The 15,365-nt window shown below is 38.6% G+C and overlaps 1 pseudogene; it reads left to right on the top strand.

Annotated features, from left to right (window-relative positions):
* The first annotated feature begins 7,269 nt into the window (after positions 1 to 7,269).
* On the top strand, positions 7,270 to 8,702 carry LOC102744030 (large ribosomal subunit protein uL16m pseudogene; annotated as a pseudogene).
* Positions 8,703 to 15,365: the final 6,663 nt, after the last annotated feature.

Below are 15,365 nucleotides of genomic sequence, written 5' to 3'. Positions count from 1 at the left end.
AGACATTTCCCTCTCACTAAATACAGACGCTTGATGATGATTTTCCTCTCACTAAATAGTATGCTTGCCTTCTTCCATAATGTATGCAGTTTTTTTTTTACATAGTTTTGACTGGAGTGATGAAGATGGGTGTTATTTATCTTAGTTCCCAGAGGAGAACTTGTGATCAAACTGCTCATAGATATCATTATTCCCAAGTTTTGGTCACAAAACTGAATATATCTACTAAATGGTTTCTCTATGCTGAAGTCTGATTCACTTGAGAAGTATTGCCATGTCTGTACTGAAAGACCCTCAAGCACAAAGAACTGGAATAAAGTAACAGATTTATTAACAGAGAAACTAAAATAAATTGTACTCATCTATCAGTGTGGCAGGAATGCTGAGAAGCTAGATCCAGGACACCTCCCTTGAACCTCTGTCCTGTCTTTCCTTAATTTGTTCCAGATTTACATTCTCTTCTGGAGACGGGGCAGCATCATGGTTAAGAATGCAAACTCTGGAGTCGGGAAGCATGGTAGTATTAAGAACCTGGGCTGTTTTAGAATCCGATGTCTTTCACAGGGAAACTCGAGGAAAATTACTTACCTTCCCTCATTCATTGTTCTCCTTTATACAAGAGTATTAATGATAGTAATAATACAAGAATATTAATGATAGTAAACACCTACCTCATAGGGTGGCTATATAATTGCAGTACCCATATTTAGTGGGTTCCCCCCTATAACCTCCTTTTGTATTCTTTACCTGTTTTCTTTTTCTTGTCTTTTAGGGGAAGAAAACCATTTTATTGTTGAATAAGCATTAAACCTGAATGCATATCACAGGCAATCTGCTAAAAGATTGCAGAGACAGAAAGATTTTTATCCCCAGTTACGTACATATCTTTAAGATGGACCATAACTAGTCCTCAAGTAAGACAGTTTGATAGTACCATTTGTCACACATAGTTTATCCTAACTTTACCTGGTAATTAGAGTGATCCTCTATGCTAGCTAATTGACTTTATCTGGAGGAAAAAAAATAACAACTTCCCATTTTTATGGCAGGAGATGGTGTTGTACCTTGGAATAAGGCACCCATCTAAGCTAGGTTCCTATCCTCCTACAGAAACTGGGCGACAGGGTGCTTGTTTCCTTTGCTCTGCCCTAAATTACCCAGCAATTTGATCTTTTCAGTATTTTTTAAGGAAGTCCAACTTTTTTAGAAAAAATTGAGATACAATTGACAAATAGCATTATATTAGACTCAGATGTACAACATAATAATTCAGTATTTGTATATATTGTGAAATAATTACCACGGTAAGTGTAGTTCTTCCAATCTTAATGAATCTTTATATACCAATGTAAAGTATCTGGAAAATCTCACCATACTTGAACATCAAATCATTCTTATTTTGTTTTTCAAATATTTCTCAACACTTTTCTGGAACCATCTACCTTAGTGAAATCCCAAGTCTCTTGGTCAGTTCAGGTTTCTTTCTAAGGAGCAAAGCCCAAATTCTTTGGTAGTGATCGGTGCTTTCTTCTGATCTAAAGAAGAACTGCTGGCCTATTTTTTAATCTCTGTTTTCTGGAAAATGGCTAGTAATCCTCTGGTGCTCATTAAGGACTAAATAGTAGTCACAGTTTGAATTAATGACTGAGCGTGGCCATGTGTATCATAATACTTACCTTCCTTTGCCAGTACCTTTATTTATAGTAACAAACTCTTAAAAACAAAGCAAAGCAAATAGTGCATCCACATTATAATAGAAGATGCTTAGGGATAATGGAATAAAGCCACTGCTCCTGAGGCAGGGGCTAAGAGTCACCTTGTTCCATATAGCAGCTGGAGCTTGTCAAAACTGGCCTAGAGGGGTCTAACCAGAACCCCAACACACAGATCAAATCCCAAGGGCCTTTATTTATAATAAAGAGGGCAGTTACTAAGCAGACTGGAAGTACTTCTTACCCACAGGACAATAGCTTCCTTTCAAGTTCAAAGAACCCCTTACTTTGCAATACTGACAACACTATCTGAAGGGGTTTAGTTCTAAGAAATACCTCATTTTATAACTTTGTGGTTCATACCCAAAGGACACTGAAGTGCAATGTAATGACCTCTGGGTCTGTATTTTGATATATACGTCATAGCACCAAGTGTTAAGTGGCATCTTATAGTAAAAAGGACTTTGACAGAATCCAAGACAGTCCTATTTATAAAAACAGTGATATGAATATAGATTTACAAGTGGGCATATCACCAGAATTTAAGTTTAAAAATGGAAATGTAAAAAAAAAATCATAGAGAAAGACAAATTTATGGAATGATTTTTATCACTGATACTTCCTAGTCTAGAGCTGCAAACTTCTTGAGCCAGTTTCTTTAACTGCACTGCCCCCTGCTGGTAAGGTGGTTTAGTCCATTGCCAGAAAGAAGCAGGTTGGGAATGAAGAAACACGAGAGACTGGAACAAGGCAGGAGCAACAGGTCAGATAAGAAATAAAATGGAAAAGAAGTTTGCTGGAAGAGTAGTCAGGAGATCCTGCCAGTGAGAATGTTGGGGATAGCCCATGGCACCTTGTAGGAGCTGCTTTTGCTGCCCATCTGTGTTGGTCAGCTTTCTTGAATTCCTTAGGACAGACAAGATTTTGCTTGGTTTGTTTTGTTTCGTTTTGCTTTGCTTTGAAGCCCTGTGCAGGGTAGGCGTTGTGATACTGAGTCACACTTCTCAGCCACCACTATCCTTGTGCTCCCTATCATCTTGGAGAAGTGTGGCCTAGGAAATTGGATGATACTGGTCCACAAGCATACACTTGGCAGAGGAGATGGCAGAATAGCTCAGTGGCCCAGAGGAAGCTCCTCTGCAGAGCATTTTACTCTTTTTACTACCTTGGAGGCTGATAGCTAAATGAGGGCCTTGGTGCTTGTTTATAATTTATGCCTATCTGATTTCAGTGAGGTGAGGAAGCTTATAATGAAGATCACATTTAGAGAGATGTTTGAAAAATAAAAAAGGAAAACTAGCAATGCTGGGGAATAAGCAGAAAGTGCAGGGGCTGAGGCCCCGGGTGACTGTCACAGCTGAGCATTACATTTAGTTCTAAATTTCCTCCTAGCTAAGGAAAAACTGGAAACACAGGGAATAATACAGTGTGCATTTCATGAAAGGAGGAAATACAACTGTCCTTCAGAGATACATAGTTTCTGTGACTGGATGGGGGTGTTAGCCAGTGCTGTGGTGGGAATCATTTTGCAGTAGATAAACGGATCAAATCAACATATACTCCTATACACCATACAGTCACACAATGTTACATGTCAGTTATATCTCAATAAAACTGAGGCAAAATTTTAAATAATTTAAGAGATACGGAGTTCCTGGCATTACATTCCAAGAGGAATTTATCCTAGAAATTCTAGACTCATAAATAAACACCACCGAATTGAGAGGCATCCAAATGCCTAGTGGATTCTCTTCCTTGGGAGCTTGCAGCTACTGCATATAGTTGAGTACTAGCTGTGATGAATAGTTCCCATTTGTCAGCGGTTCCTAGCCTCTGGTGGGACCCCTAGTGGTCCATGGAGTTATTGCAAAGTATCCATGAATCTAGATTCTAGATGCAAAATTTCAGGAGTGAAAAAGGTTCTAGAGGGTAGGGGGGTGGGAGGATGGGTTAGCCTGGTGGTGGGTATTGAGGAGGGCACATTCTGCATGGAGCACTGGGTGTTATGCACAAACAATGAATCATGGAACACTTCATCTAAAACTAATGATGTAATGTATGGGGATTAACATAAGAATAAAAAAAAATGGAAAAAAAAAAAAAAGTAATGTTTTGTGCAAATGTGCCAGTATTTTTCCAAAATGTAAAGATGACTAGAACTAGCAAAATACAAATTTATGTAAAAGAATACTGAGTTCCCACTAGCTTTTGGTTATTATATATTTTCTTGGTTAGAGTCTACTAACAATACAGTTCTTAAGATTTGGTATTACGAGGAGGTCCTTTTGCTTGACAGAGCTTTGAACCATCACTGGCGCAGACGGTCTAGATGGTGTTACTGCTCTAAGAAGAGAAGGCAGACTCCCCACCCCCACCCCTTCCCTAGTCACTACTCTCAGTATCTGTTTTTCATGTTCTGAGACGAGCTCCAAGAAAGGCACCCATGTGCTCAGATGCTCTGGGGCTTTGTTCAGTAATCAGCTTTGTGGTTTTAGGAGGCCCAAAAGAACTTCAGGGCTTTCCACTCCGAGCACTTTGTTCAGGAAGCTTAAGAGACTTGTTGTGGTTTCAGAAATGACATGCTTGAAGTTCTGGAGTTGGCACAAACTACTGTTCCTGCTCAAACAGATGGTAGGAAGAGAGGCAGCCATAGGGGCTGGTGGCCCAAAAACCGAAGCTGTGGTTATCTCCACAGACAACGGCTCTTTAGCAAGCTTGCAATTGCTCCATACTGCTTTCATGTGGGCAAAGAAAAAACTTTATCAGACAGAGAGTCTGTTCTCTTGAAACGCTGGGCTGAGAGGAGGGGAAGCTGGGCAGTAGACCGGGGCAGAATTTACAACAGGGAAAATCACGTTTCTGTTGAGTTCTTCCTTATCACGGGCGACTCTACGCCCCTGGAGGTGTCACAGATGCTTATGCGCTGGCTGATGCTCAGACTGCAACATGAGGCCCCCCGAGAGGGGAAGGCAGAGCTCTCTGAAGCAAGCCTGAAGTCGTAAGCTACCGTGCTCTGGATTCCCTGTCTTGCCTTGGCTGTTTAAGAACAGAGGCCAGTGGCTGCAAGATTCCAAAGCTAAAGTGGGCGTTGCAAAGCCTTGTGAGAGAAGCAGAGTTGCATATGGTATTTCAGCCATTGCCGTTGCTACAGTGCCATTAAACAAGCCATCCAGTCACCACCCACGGACAAGCTGGCCCATTTGTTAAGGGAACTACCAAGGTCACAATTTGCACGTCTTTAGTTATAATTCTAAGGGCATGTGCAGACATATAAATTTGAGCGTCTGGCCACAAACGTCTTTCCTACTATTTATCACAACCCCTCAGTTGTATCATTGAAAATTTATTTCTACGAGTCAAGAGTCTTTTCGGTCTCTCTTAGAATACAAACATTCTGAGGCACGTGGGTGGTGCAGTCCATTGAGCAGCGGACTCTTGCTTTCTGCTCCGGTCCTGATCTCAGGGTCATAAGATGGAGCCCCGCATCAGGCTTGTGCTCCATGCAGAGTGTGTTTGAGTCTCTCTCCCTCTCCCTACCTCTCTTGCTCTCTCTCTAAAATAAATAAAATAAATTTTTAAAAAAAGAATACAAACATTCTGGTGGGTATCTCTGGTAGGAATAGGGGAAATGACATGTCTGAAGGTGAGGCAGAGTGCTGGGAACGGAATGATGAAAGAAAATAAAAAGGCCAGACAGATTGTGCTTATAGCTTGGAAAGCTTGGAATAGTAATCCATGGTCAGAAACAAGGTGGCTTAAGGCAAAATCACAGCCTGGGCAGAGTCTGACTAGCTTAAGGCCCAAATCCTCAGCTCCCCCTCCTTTCCTGCTGGGCCCTCCTCCCCTCTGGCTGACCTAACCTCAAACTTTAAACTCTTTCCTTATTCCCTTTGCTCCAGCAAACCTGTCATACAAAAAAAAAACACCGAACCAAGGAAATATTCACTCACATCTTGATTCTTTAGGTAAGGAATTCCACTTCTGTTTTCTCATATAAAAGAGGGCTAGTGCTACATGGTTCCCTGATGCTAAAATAACAAACAAACAAACAAAAAACATATCTTTCTTGCCTTTCTGAAATCTGGAAATATTTTTAAGTGTGTACATTTAATATGGTAGTGTTTCTTTTTATATATATCCCAAAAAGCTGTTACTAAAATACATGGTATATCTTCTAATTAATGGTCCCATAGAACTGAAAAATATATAGTTTGTTTTTGTTTTGCTCTTTCTCACAAGTTAATATAAGGAATGAATATGATAATTCTTGTGAAAATTTGGCAGTATATCAAGGTAGACAATAAAAAGCCATGGGATTTTTTCCTAGTGGGCCTCCTATCTCTTGAATGATGGTTCAGATGATTCCCTATGACATCCTGTGCAACAGATACATGAGGCTCTCTTTCCTAAAGGCACAATGTTACAAGGTTGGGTTCTATTATTAGAAAACTCTTTAATATCATAAAAATGTCCTGATCGTTAAAATAAAAGAAAATACAAATATATGTTCTTACAAACATTAAAAGTAAACATAATATAAATTACATATGTTATATATATATATATATTTTTAAAGATTTTTATTTATTTATTTGACAGAGAGAGAAAGACAGTGAGAGAGGGACTACAAACAGGGGGAATGGGAGAGGGAGAAGCAGAATTCCTGCTGAGCAGGGAGCCTGACAAGGGGCTCGATCCCAGGATCCTGGGATCATGACCTGAGCCAAGGTAGATGCTTAACGACTGAGCCACTCAGGCGCCCCTGTTATATATATTACATACATTAATTAATATATATTATAAGGAAGCATTATAGATGTTCCTTTGGGATTTTTTCTGCATGGTCTGGATTGACCAAGGCTTCTTAAAATATGAATCCAATGAAATTTTGATAGGAAATGTCTTTCTATTTTCTTAAGAATCCCATAGAAAACATAGTTGGTCTTGATTACTCTAAGACTTATTAAGGTATGATGATTGTTTTAGGGATGATGGCTGTTGGGCTTCTGGCAGACCAAGGTTTGGGTACACACCAACCTTGTGGTACCTCTCAATGATACCAGGTAAATGGCCCTTGCTCTTCTTCCTGGTCTATTCTTTAGAAAATTTTTATATAGGAGGTATTCTCTCTCAAGTCTCAGACTTTAGGATATAGAGCGTTAGGGCTACTGGGGGTCTGACTGTGGTCAGCATTTTCCAATTCCAAAAATTTGATTTTCCCAAAGTTAGATGTAAATTCTTGGCAATCAGGATTCAAACTTAGAACTCCTGGCCCTGTGTCCTGTGGGGATAAACATATTTTTGCAGCCAAACAACTGCAAATAACTGTTGAATAACTACTATGTGCTAAGTTCTATACTAGGCATGAGATATGCAAAGATGAATACATGCTCTTACAACCGGATAAGAAAATACGATAAGGACATGAACTAGAAATTCACAGAAGAAAATTCCAAATGGTCAATAAACATTTAAATGTATGTGATTCACTAGCAATTAAAAATATGTAAGTTAAGAGTCTCTGTGGGGAGACCAGGGCTGCCAGATGCAGGTGACCATGTGGCAGCTGCTGGCTTGAGCCAGGGGGCCACTCCTGTGAGCAACACTCTCAGATTCTTGGGCAGCCCCGCCCCCCCATTGTTGGACTACAGATGCTGCTCCCAGTGGTAACTTTTGAAGATGTTTCCATTCCTGAACAGCCCAAGCTTAGATTTGTTGAAAGGGCACCATTTGTGCCAAAAGTGAGAAGAGAATCTAAAAACTTGAGTGACATATAGGGACCTCCTACTGAAGGAGAGGCAGTTTTACAATCTTGGCACTTGGTGGTGGTTACCTCCATTGGGACCATTTTGAAATGATGCACCTGAGAATGAACCACTCTATGGACCCCAAGAATATATTTGCCTTATGGAGAGTACTAGCCCCTTTCAAGCCCGTCACTTTCAAGGGTATAAGACAGCACATGGGTGGAGGCAAAAGTGCTTTTGGCTACAAGTGACTCCTGTGAAGTTTGGCCATCTCATAACAGAGATGGGTGGGCATTGTGAATTCAAAGACATACAAGGTTTCCTTGATCAGGTTGTGCACAAATTGCCCTTCTCAGCAAAGGCTGTGTGCATGAGAATCTAGAGAAAATGTGGAAAGATCAAGAGGAATTAGGACAGAACAACCCAAACCCCTGGATTTTTGAGCATATAGCCACTGCCAAAGCTGGGGATATGGAAAGTTCTGAGCCCGTATGAATTGACCCAGAAGGGGAGGTCCTGGGGCAAATTCTATATGACTGTCTTCTGGTTTGTCTCTCTTTTTTTCTCCCACTATGTTCATTTGTTTTGTTTCTTAAATTCCACATATGAGTGAAATCGTGTGGTATTTGTCTTTCTCTGACTGACTTATTTCACTTAGCATAATACTCTCTAGCTCCACATCATCGCAGATGACAAAATTTCACTCTTTTTATGGGTGAGTAATAGTCCATTGTATACATATACCACATCTTCTTAATCCATTCATCAGTCAATGGATATTTGGGCTCTTTCCATAATTTGGCTATGATTGATAATGCTCCTATAAACATCAGCGTGCGTGTATTCCTTCAAATCAGTATTTTTGTATCCTTTGGGTAAATACTTAGTAGTGCATTTGCTGGATCATAAGGTAATAATATTTTTAACTTTTTGAGGAACCTCCATACTGTTTTCCAGAGTGGCTGCACCAGTTTGCATTCCCACCAACAGTGTAAGAGGGTTCTCCTTTCTCCACATCCGCACCAACATCTTTTGTTTCCTGTATTGTTAACTTTAGCCATTCTGACTGGTGTGAGGTGCTATTTCATTGTAGTTTTGATTTTTATTTCCCTGATGATGAGTGATGTTGAATATCTTTATATGTCCCAGAAAAAGAAGAGAGAGAAAGGGGGGCAGAAGGTTTATTTGAGGAAATTATAGCGGAAAACTTCCCTAATCTGGGGAAAGGAAACAGACATCCAAATACAGGAGGTACAGAGAACTCCCATCAAAATCAACAAAAGCAGGCCAACACCAATACATAGTATAGTTAAATTTGCAAAATATACTGATAAAGAAAAAGTCCTAAAAGCAGAAGACAAAAGAAGTCCTTAAGTTTTAAGGGAAGACCTGTAAGACTAACAGCATATCTCTCCACAGAAACTTGGCAAGCCAGAAGGGAGTGGCATCATATATTCAACACACTGAATGGGGAAAATCAGCCAGGAATACACTAACCAGCAAGGCTGTCATTCAGCATAGAAGGAGAGATTAAGAGTTTCCCAAACAAAAACTAAAGATTTTCATGGCCACTAAACCAGCCCTGCAAGAAATATTAAAAGAGACTCTTTGAGTGGGAAGGAAAGACCAAAAGCCACAAAGACTAGAAAGGAACAGAGAAAATCTCCAGAAACAATGACAAAACAAGTAATAAAATGGTACTAAATATATATCTATTGATAATTACTCTGTATGTAAATGGACTAAATGCTCCAATTAAAAGACATAGGGTATCAGAATGGATTAAAAAAACAAGACCCATCTATATGCTCCCTACAAGAGACTCATTTTAGACCTAAAGACACCTGCAGATTGAAAGTGAGGAGATGGAGAAATATTTATCATACAAATAGACATCAAAAGAAAGCCAGAGTAGCCATACTTATATCAGACAAACTAGATTTTAAACCAAAGACTGTAACAAGAGATGAAGAAAGGCATTATATCATAATAAATGGGTCTATCCAACAAGAGGATCTAACAATTGTAAAATATTTATGCCCCCAACTTGGGAGCACCCAAATATATAAAACAAAATCTTGATATTTTTAAGTGCATTATATTTACATTAAATGAAGTTTGAGGATTACCTCAGGAAAAAAATATATATATATGTAAGCTAAAATGAGAAGTCATTCTTTTCTTTTTTTACTCTGTTTAAAAACAATGGCTATATCCAATGTTAGAGAAAGTGTCGATGAAACACCACCTTTCTAGAGGAGTTTGGCAGTATGTATCAAAATAAAAATGTTTATCTTTAACCTGACAATTCCCATCTGGGAATTTAAGCAAAGGCAATAATAGAAAAGGAGCTCAAAGATATGTATATAGATTTTCATTGGAGTATTTTTTATAATAATGGTCTCATATGAGCCTCATTCGTAGTATTGTTAAATAACTTACGCAATAGCCTTTCAGTGGATTGCTGTGCAGTTGATTATGTATTCCTATGTTAAGAAAGCTATCCACAATATTTCATCAAGTAAAAATAACAGAATGCTATATATAGGCTCATCCTATTTCTGTTTTTAAAAAAGTATACATACTTATATGCATACTAAGAAATTAAGAAAGATCCTCCAAGATGAGAAACATGGACCAATCTTTCATTTCTTTTTTACACTTCTCTGTAGTTCCTTATTTTTTTGCAATGAGCTTTAATTACTTTTATTATATGAAAAAAGCTATTAAAATATATATATCAAGCACTCTTCCCCCAGAGATATCACATTTGTATACACTGGCATATTTTTCCAAGCTGAAGTAAAAGTTATCTAATAATTCTAGAATTTGCAGAATTGGCAGAGCTAAGCTGTGAGTTCACCTCTCTTTTCAAAGCCAAAAACCCAGTTCCAGGAAGAGAGCAGGGGATCCAGACAAGTCTTTCCTTCCTGTCCTCCATTGAGCCAGCCACTCCAGTCTTTTCCTCAGCATTTTCCTGCTTATGGTAAGTCAGATCCAGGTGATGTAATTTTCTTGAGCAGGGGAGGAACTAAAATTAATCAGAAGGTTCCCATGTTCCAAGCACTCTGTTGAATACTCATATATCCTCCACTGATGAGGTGAGTGCTAATAGACAAAATAAATGGTCTCAGATCGACAGGATCATGCTTCACATCTAGTCCCCTGATTCCAAAACCCATGCTATTTTCATGGGTTCCTCAATGTCTACTTCTGTGTATTTGTGTGTTCTCCAACATATAGATTCCTGCTTTAGTATGAAGTAGTTTGTGCCTAAATGTTTGTACTTAATTGGGTCTTCCTTAGAAGAGGTCTACAGTGGGCACATTTCTCTCATGCCCTAGCTTTCTTTAACTGGCTAGAGATCTGCACACTCCACCCATCCATCCTTTCATCCATCCATCTATCCATCCTTACATATATCATCTCCATTTACCCATTCTTCCATCTAGTATTTGTTAAGAACAATATACTTTAGAGTTTAAAAGCATAGTCCATAGAACCAAATTGGCTGGGTCCAAATCATAGCTCTACCATTTACCAGGTATGAGACCATGGACAAATCACTTAAATACTCTGTGATTCCTTTTTCTGTAAATTGGGGATAATAACAGTATCTACCTCATAATATTATGCACATTAAATGAATTAATTAATCTAAAGTACTTGGAGTAATGCCTGGCATGTAATAAATGTATTTCCATCATGATTAATATCATGTGCCGGGCACTGGATACTAAAACTTCAAAATAGAACAAAATAGGGTTTCTGCCTTCAAGACTAGCTTATAGTCTAGAGGAAGGGACAGGCACACGTATGACCAAAAGCACGGAGTTCTGTGGGGGCAGCACTGGAGAGGGTGGGCATTAAGGAGGCTTCCCGGGGAAGAGATTGTCTAATCTGAAGTCAGCCAGCTAAAAGTGGGAAAGGCAGGGAAGAAGGCCTGGAGGCAAGAATGTGTGGCAAACTTGAGGCACCCAGGTGGTTCAGAACAACTGAGGGGCAGAGTGCCCGAAGGGCATGGGAGAGATGGAACTGGAGAGGGGAGGTCAGCTGGCTCTGGTTTCTTAAATTTAGTGGAGCTCACTACACCTCTTCCCCTTTACTTGCATTTAAACCTTTTTGTCTATTATTGCCCTTAATTAATAACAACACATCAGACCTAAAAGATAAGGTTGGAGGTCATGGGTAAAAACTCTTCTTTCATCATGCTTTCAGCTTCTGCGGTAAAATGACTAAGTGTCTCAGCTACAACTGTGTCTGGAAACTTCACCATATTTAGAGTCTCAGACTGTGGAAGTGGGATTCACAGTGTCCCCAACTTTGGGGAAAAGTGACTACCCCAGCCATCTGGGTTTGGCAGGCTTTTTGGAACTAGCTGCCTCTCATCACAGAGATCAAGGACATATACTGGACCCACACTCCTGCCTTCAGTGAAAATCTAGTGTGCCTGGCAGGCTGATCAGCTTAAGCAGGCAGATTTATTTTATAGCGCTTATATTGTCTTTCTCAACAATAATTGTGTTCCAAGGAAAGAACTTGAGGGCTGAAACTCCTAACTGACTAGGATTTTTATGACTGTCTTGACTATTCTCAAGTACTTCTCTCCCTCTATTATTTTTTTGCCTTTAAAGTATTAAGTATTAAAGTGTTGTTTTTTTATTATTCAGTTTTAACTAATGCCTTATTCATCACAAAAATTATGTATTCTTAATTTTTGTCTTCAATTCATTTCATAGATTTTCTCTGTGAAATATGTGTCTCTTGTTCTATTTTGAGATTCTCTTTGAAAGTAACGTAAGGATGCTCACTGGACTGGTTGCCAGTTTCCAGAGAAGGTTCAAATCTTGCTACCTATATCTTCAAAAAGATTTCTGTAGGTCTGTCATAACACCTTCAGTGTTTCTCGGTTGGCTTCTGCTTGCTTTTTGTTTTTTGGTGTAACATCCTCCATAGGGTATTTTTGGCAACAGAACTTGTCTGAATCAGTCTCCCTTTCATTTCTGAGGCAAACCAGTGATTCATCTTTGGTACAGGAAGACTTTCACAAACAGCTATATTGTTTTGTATCATTAGCATTTGAGTTAGGGAGACAGATCAATGGGAACTGTCTCAGGGGCATTCAACTTTCCAGTTAGGTCTTCACTATTGCTCCTGTCAACAGTACCAAGAAGAGTGTGAGTGCAGGTGAAGGTCTCCTGGGCCTGATTTTGACACCACCCCTGCTCAGAAGGCTATGGGATGGGTGGAGGAAGAAAGGCTGAAAGTTGAAACCACAAGTGCATTAAAGAGTAATAAAATCATATGTGTCCTGTTGTGCTATCCTGAGGGCACAGGATCCCCCCTATATTATATTCCTGCCAAAAGTATTTAGTCTAATTATGAGGAAATAATCAGGTACATACAAATTGTGAGATATTTTGCAAAACAGCTAGCTTAGCATTTTCAAAAATGTTAGTGTAATGAAAAACAAAAGATTGGGGAATTATTCTAGATTAGCTTTAAAAATATGCCAGCAGCATTAGCATCACCTAGGAGTTTATTGGAAATGCAGAATCTCAGGGCCCACCCCAGAGTCAAAATCAGAATTTGGATTTTAATAAGATCCCCAGGTGATTTGTGTGCACAGTCAATTCGGAGAAGCCCTGATCTAACGTACAATTCATATTCAAATTTCCCCCAACTGACCCAGTCGTATCCCTTTTTTTTTTCCTTCCCCAACTCACCCCACTCCAAATTTGAATCTAACAAATATCACAGTGCATTTAGTTGTCAGATCTCGTTTTATCTTTTAATCTGGAACTGTGGCTTGCAGACTTCAGCATGCATCAGAATCACTTGGAGGGTTTGTTAAAACGCAGATTGCCAGATTGCCATCTTCTTTGCAAGGGAAACAAAAGCAAAAATAAACTATTGGAGCTACTCCAAAATAAAAAGCTGTTGCAAAGGAAACCATCAACAAAACAAAAGGGTAGCGTACTCAATGGGAGAAGATATTTACAAATGGTATGTCCAATAACAGGTTAATATCCAAAATATATAAAGAAATTATACAACTCAACACCAAAAAAATCTGTTTAAAAAATGGGCAGAGGATCTGAATAGACTTTTTTTCCAAAGAAGACATACAGGTGGCCAACAGGCACATGAAAAGATGCTTAACATCACTAATCATCAGGGAAATGCAAATTCAATCAAGGTAAGATATCACCTTACACCTTTTAGAATGGCTAAAATTAAAAAAAGACAAGAAATAACATGTGTTGACAAGGATATAGAGAAAAAGGAATACTCATACACTATTGGCAAGAATGTAAATTGGTATAGCCACTGTGGAAAACAGTAGGGAGGTTCCTCAAAAGCTTAAAAATAGAAATACCATATGATCTAATAATTCCACTATTGGGTATTTACCCAAAGAACACAAAAAAATCTAATTTGAAAACATACGTGCACCACTGTGTTTCTTGCAGCATTATTTACAGTAGCCAACATATGGAAGCAAACTGTGTCCATTGATAGATGAATGGTTAAAGAAGATGTGATATATATATATATGCAATGGAATATTACACAACCATTAAAAAATGAGATCATGCCATTTGAGACAACATGGAAAGACCTAGAGGGTATTATGCTAAGTGAAATAAGTCAGACTGAGAAAGACAAATACCATATGACTTCACTCATTATTTGAAACAAACGAAAGCAACAACAACAAAACAAATGAATAAACAAAAAGTAGAATCAGACCCATAAATACGGAGAAAAAACATGGTTGCTAGAGGGGAGAGAGTGGGACGTTGGGCAAAATGGGTGAAGGGGAGTGGGAGATACAGGCTTCCAGTTATGGAGTGAATAAGATGGGAATAAAAGGCATAGCATAAAGAATACAGTCAATGATATTGTAAAAACGTTGTATGGTGACAAATGATAGCTATACTTGTGGTGAATACAGCATAATGTATAAGCTTGTTAAATAACTATGTTGTATGCCTGAAACTAATGTAACATGTGTCAACAATACTCAAAAAATTTTAAAAAATTAAAAAAAAACAAAAAACAAAAATAAACTTGGACTCTTTACAGGATTCCAGGTAGAGCAAAACAAATTCTATAAAATTCAGTGTTTTTGTGGTGCATTTTAGTGGAAGTCTTTGCCTTATCATTTCACACTATGAAAAAATAGGCCTCTTCCCGAGTGCAGTATTTCAGGAACTGTTTATTGAGCACCTGAGGTAGGCACTGGATTCCAGGACAGAAAATAGAGACAAGATTGGTACTTCCCAATGCATAGGGTGCAGGGTGGGAAAATGTGGGAATAACTGGTCTACATCACAGCTCTGTGTGAATGGTTTTAAGAAAATAGTATATCAAAACAAAGCATATTTATGAAATTCTTTGATTATATTAACAATAAAAATAAAAAATTTAAGAAAAAAAAAACCCCACAGATTCCACACCCCCTCCAACTCCTACATACACCATCTGAGAGTTCCTAGAGGTAAGGTCAGATGCTGCTGGCCCTGGGACCACACTGTGGGTAGCAAGAAATTAAACAATAGTATCAGTTCAATGTTAAATTTCTAAGTGTGATAATTATGTTTGTATAGATAAAAGCCTTTGTTTTTGGAGATTCTTGCTGAAATATTTAGATATGTAGTATCATAATATCTACAAGTAACTCTCAAAAAATTCAACAAAATAAATAAAGAGCTATCTGGATGGATGGATCATGAATACATAGATGAATGGATGGATGGGTAAACAAATGGATAGATTGATAGAGCAAAATTAACAATCAGTGAACAAAGATGAACAGTGAACCTTAGTGAACAAAAGAAGTAGTGAGGTAACACAAACTGTGGGGGGAGGAAAATTTTCTCTGCCCTTTTAGGTTTATCAC

The sequence above is a fragment of the Leptonychotes weddellii genome, chromosome 2 (genome assembly GCF_054177405.1).
Source record: "Leptonychotes weddellii isolate Sample4059 chromosome 2, ASM5417740v2, whole genome shotgun sequence".
NCBI lineage: Eukaryota > Metazoa > Chordata > Mammalia > Carnivora > Phocidae > Leptonychotes > Leptonychotes weddellii.
This window is presented reverse-complemented; position numbering and strand designations above follow the sequence as displayed.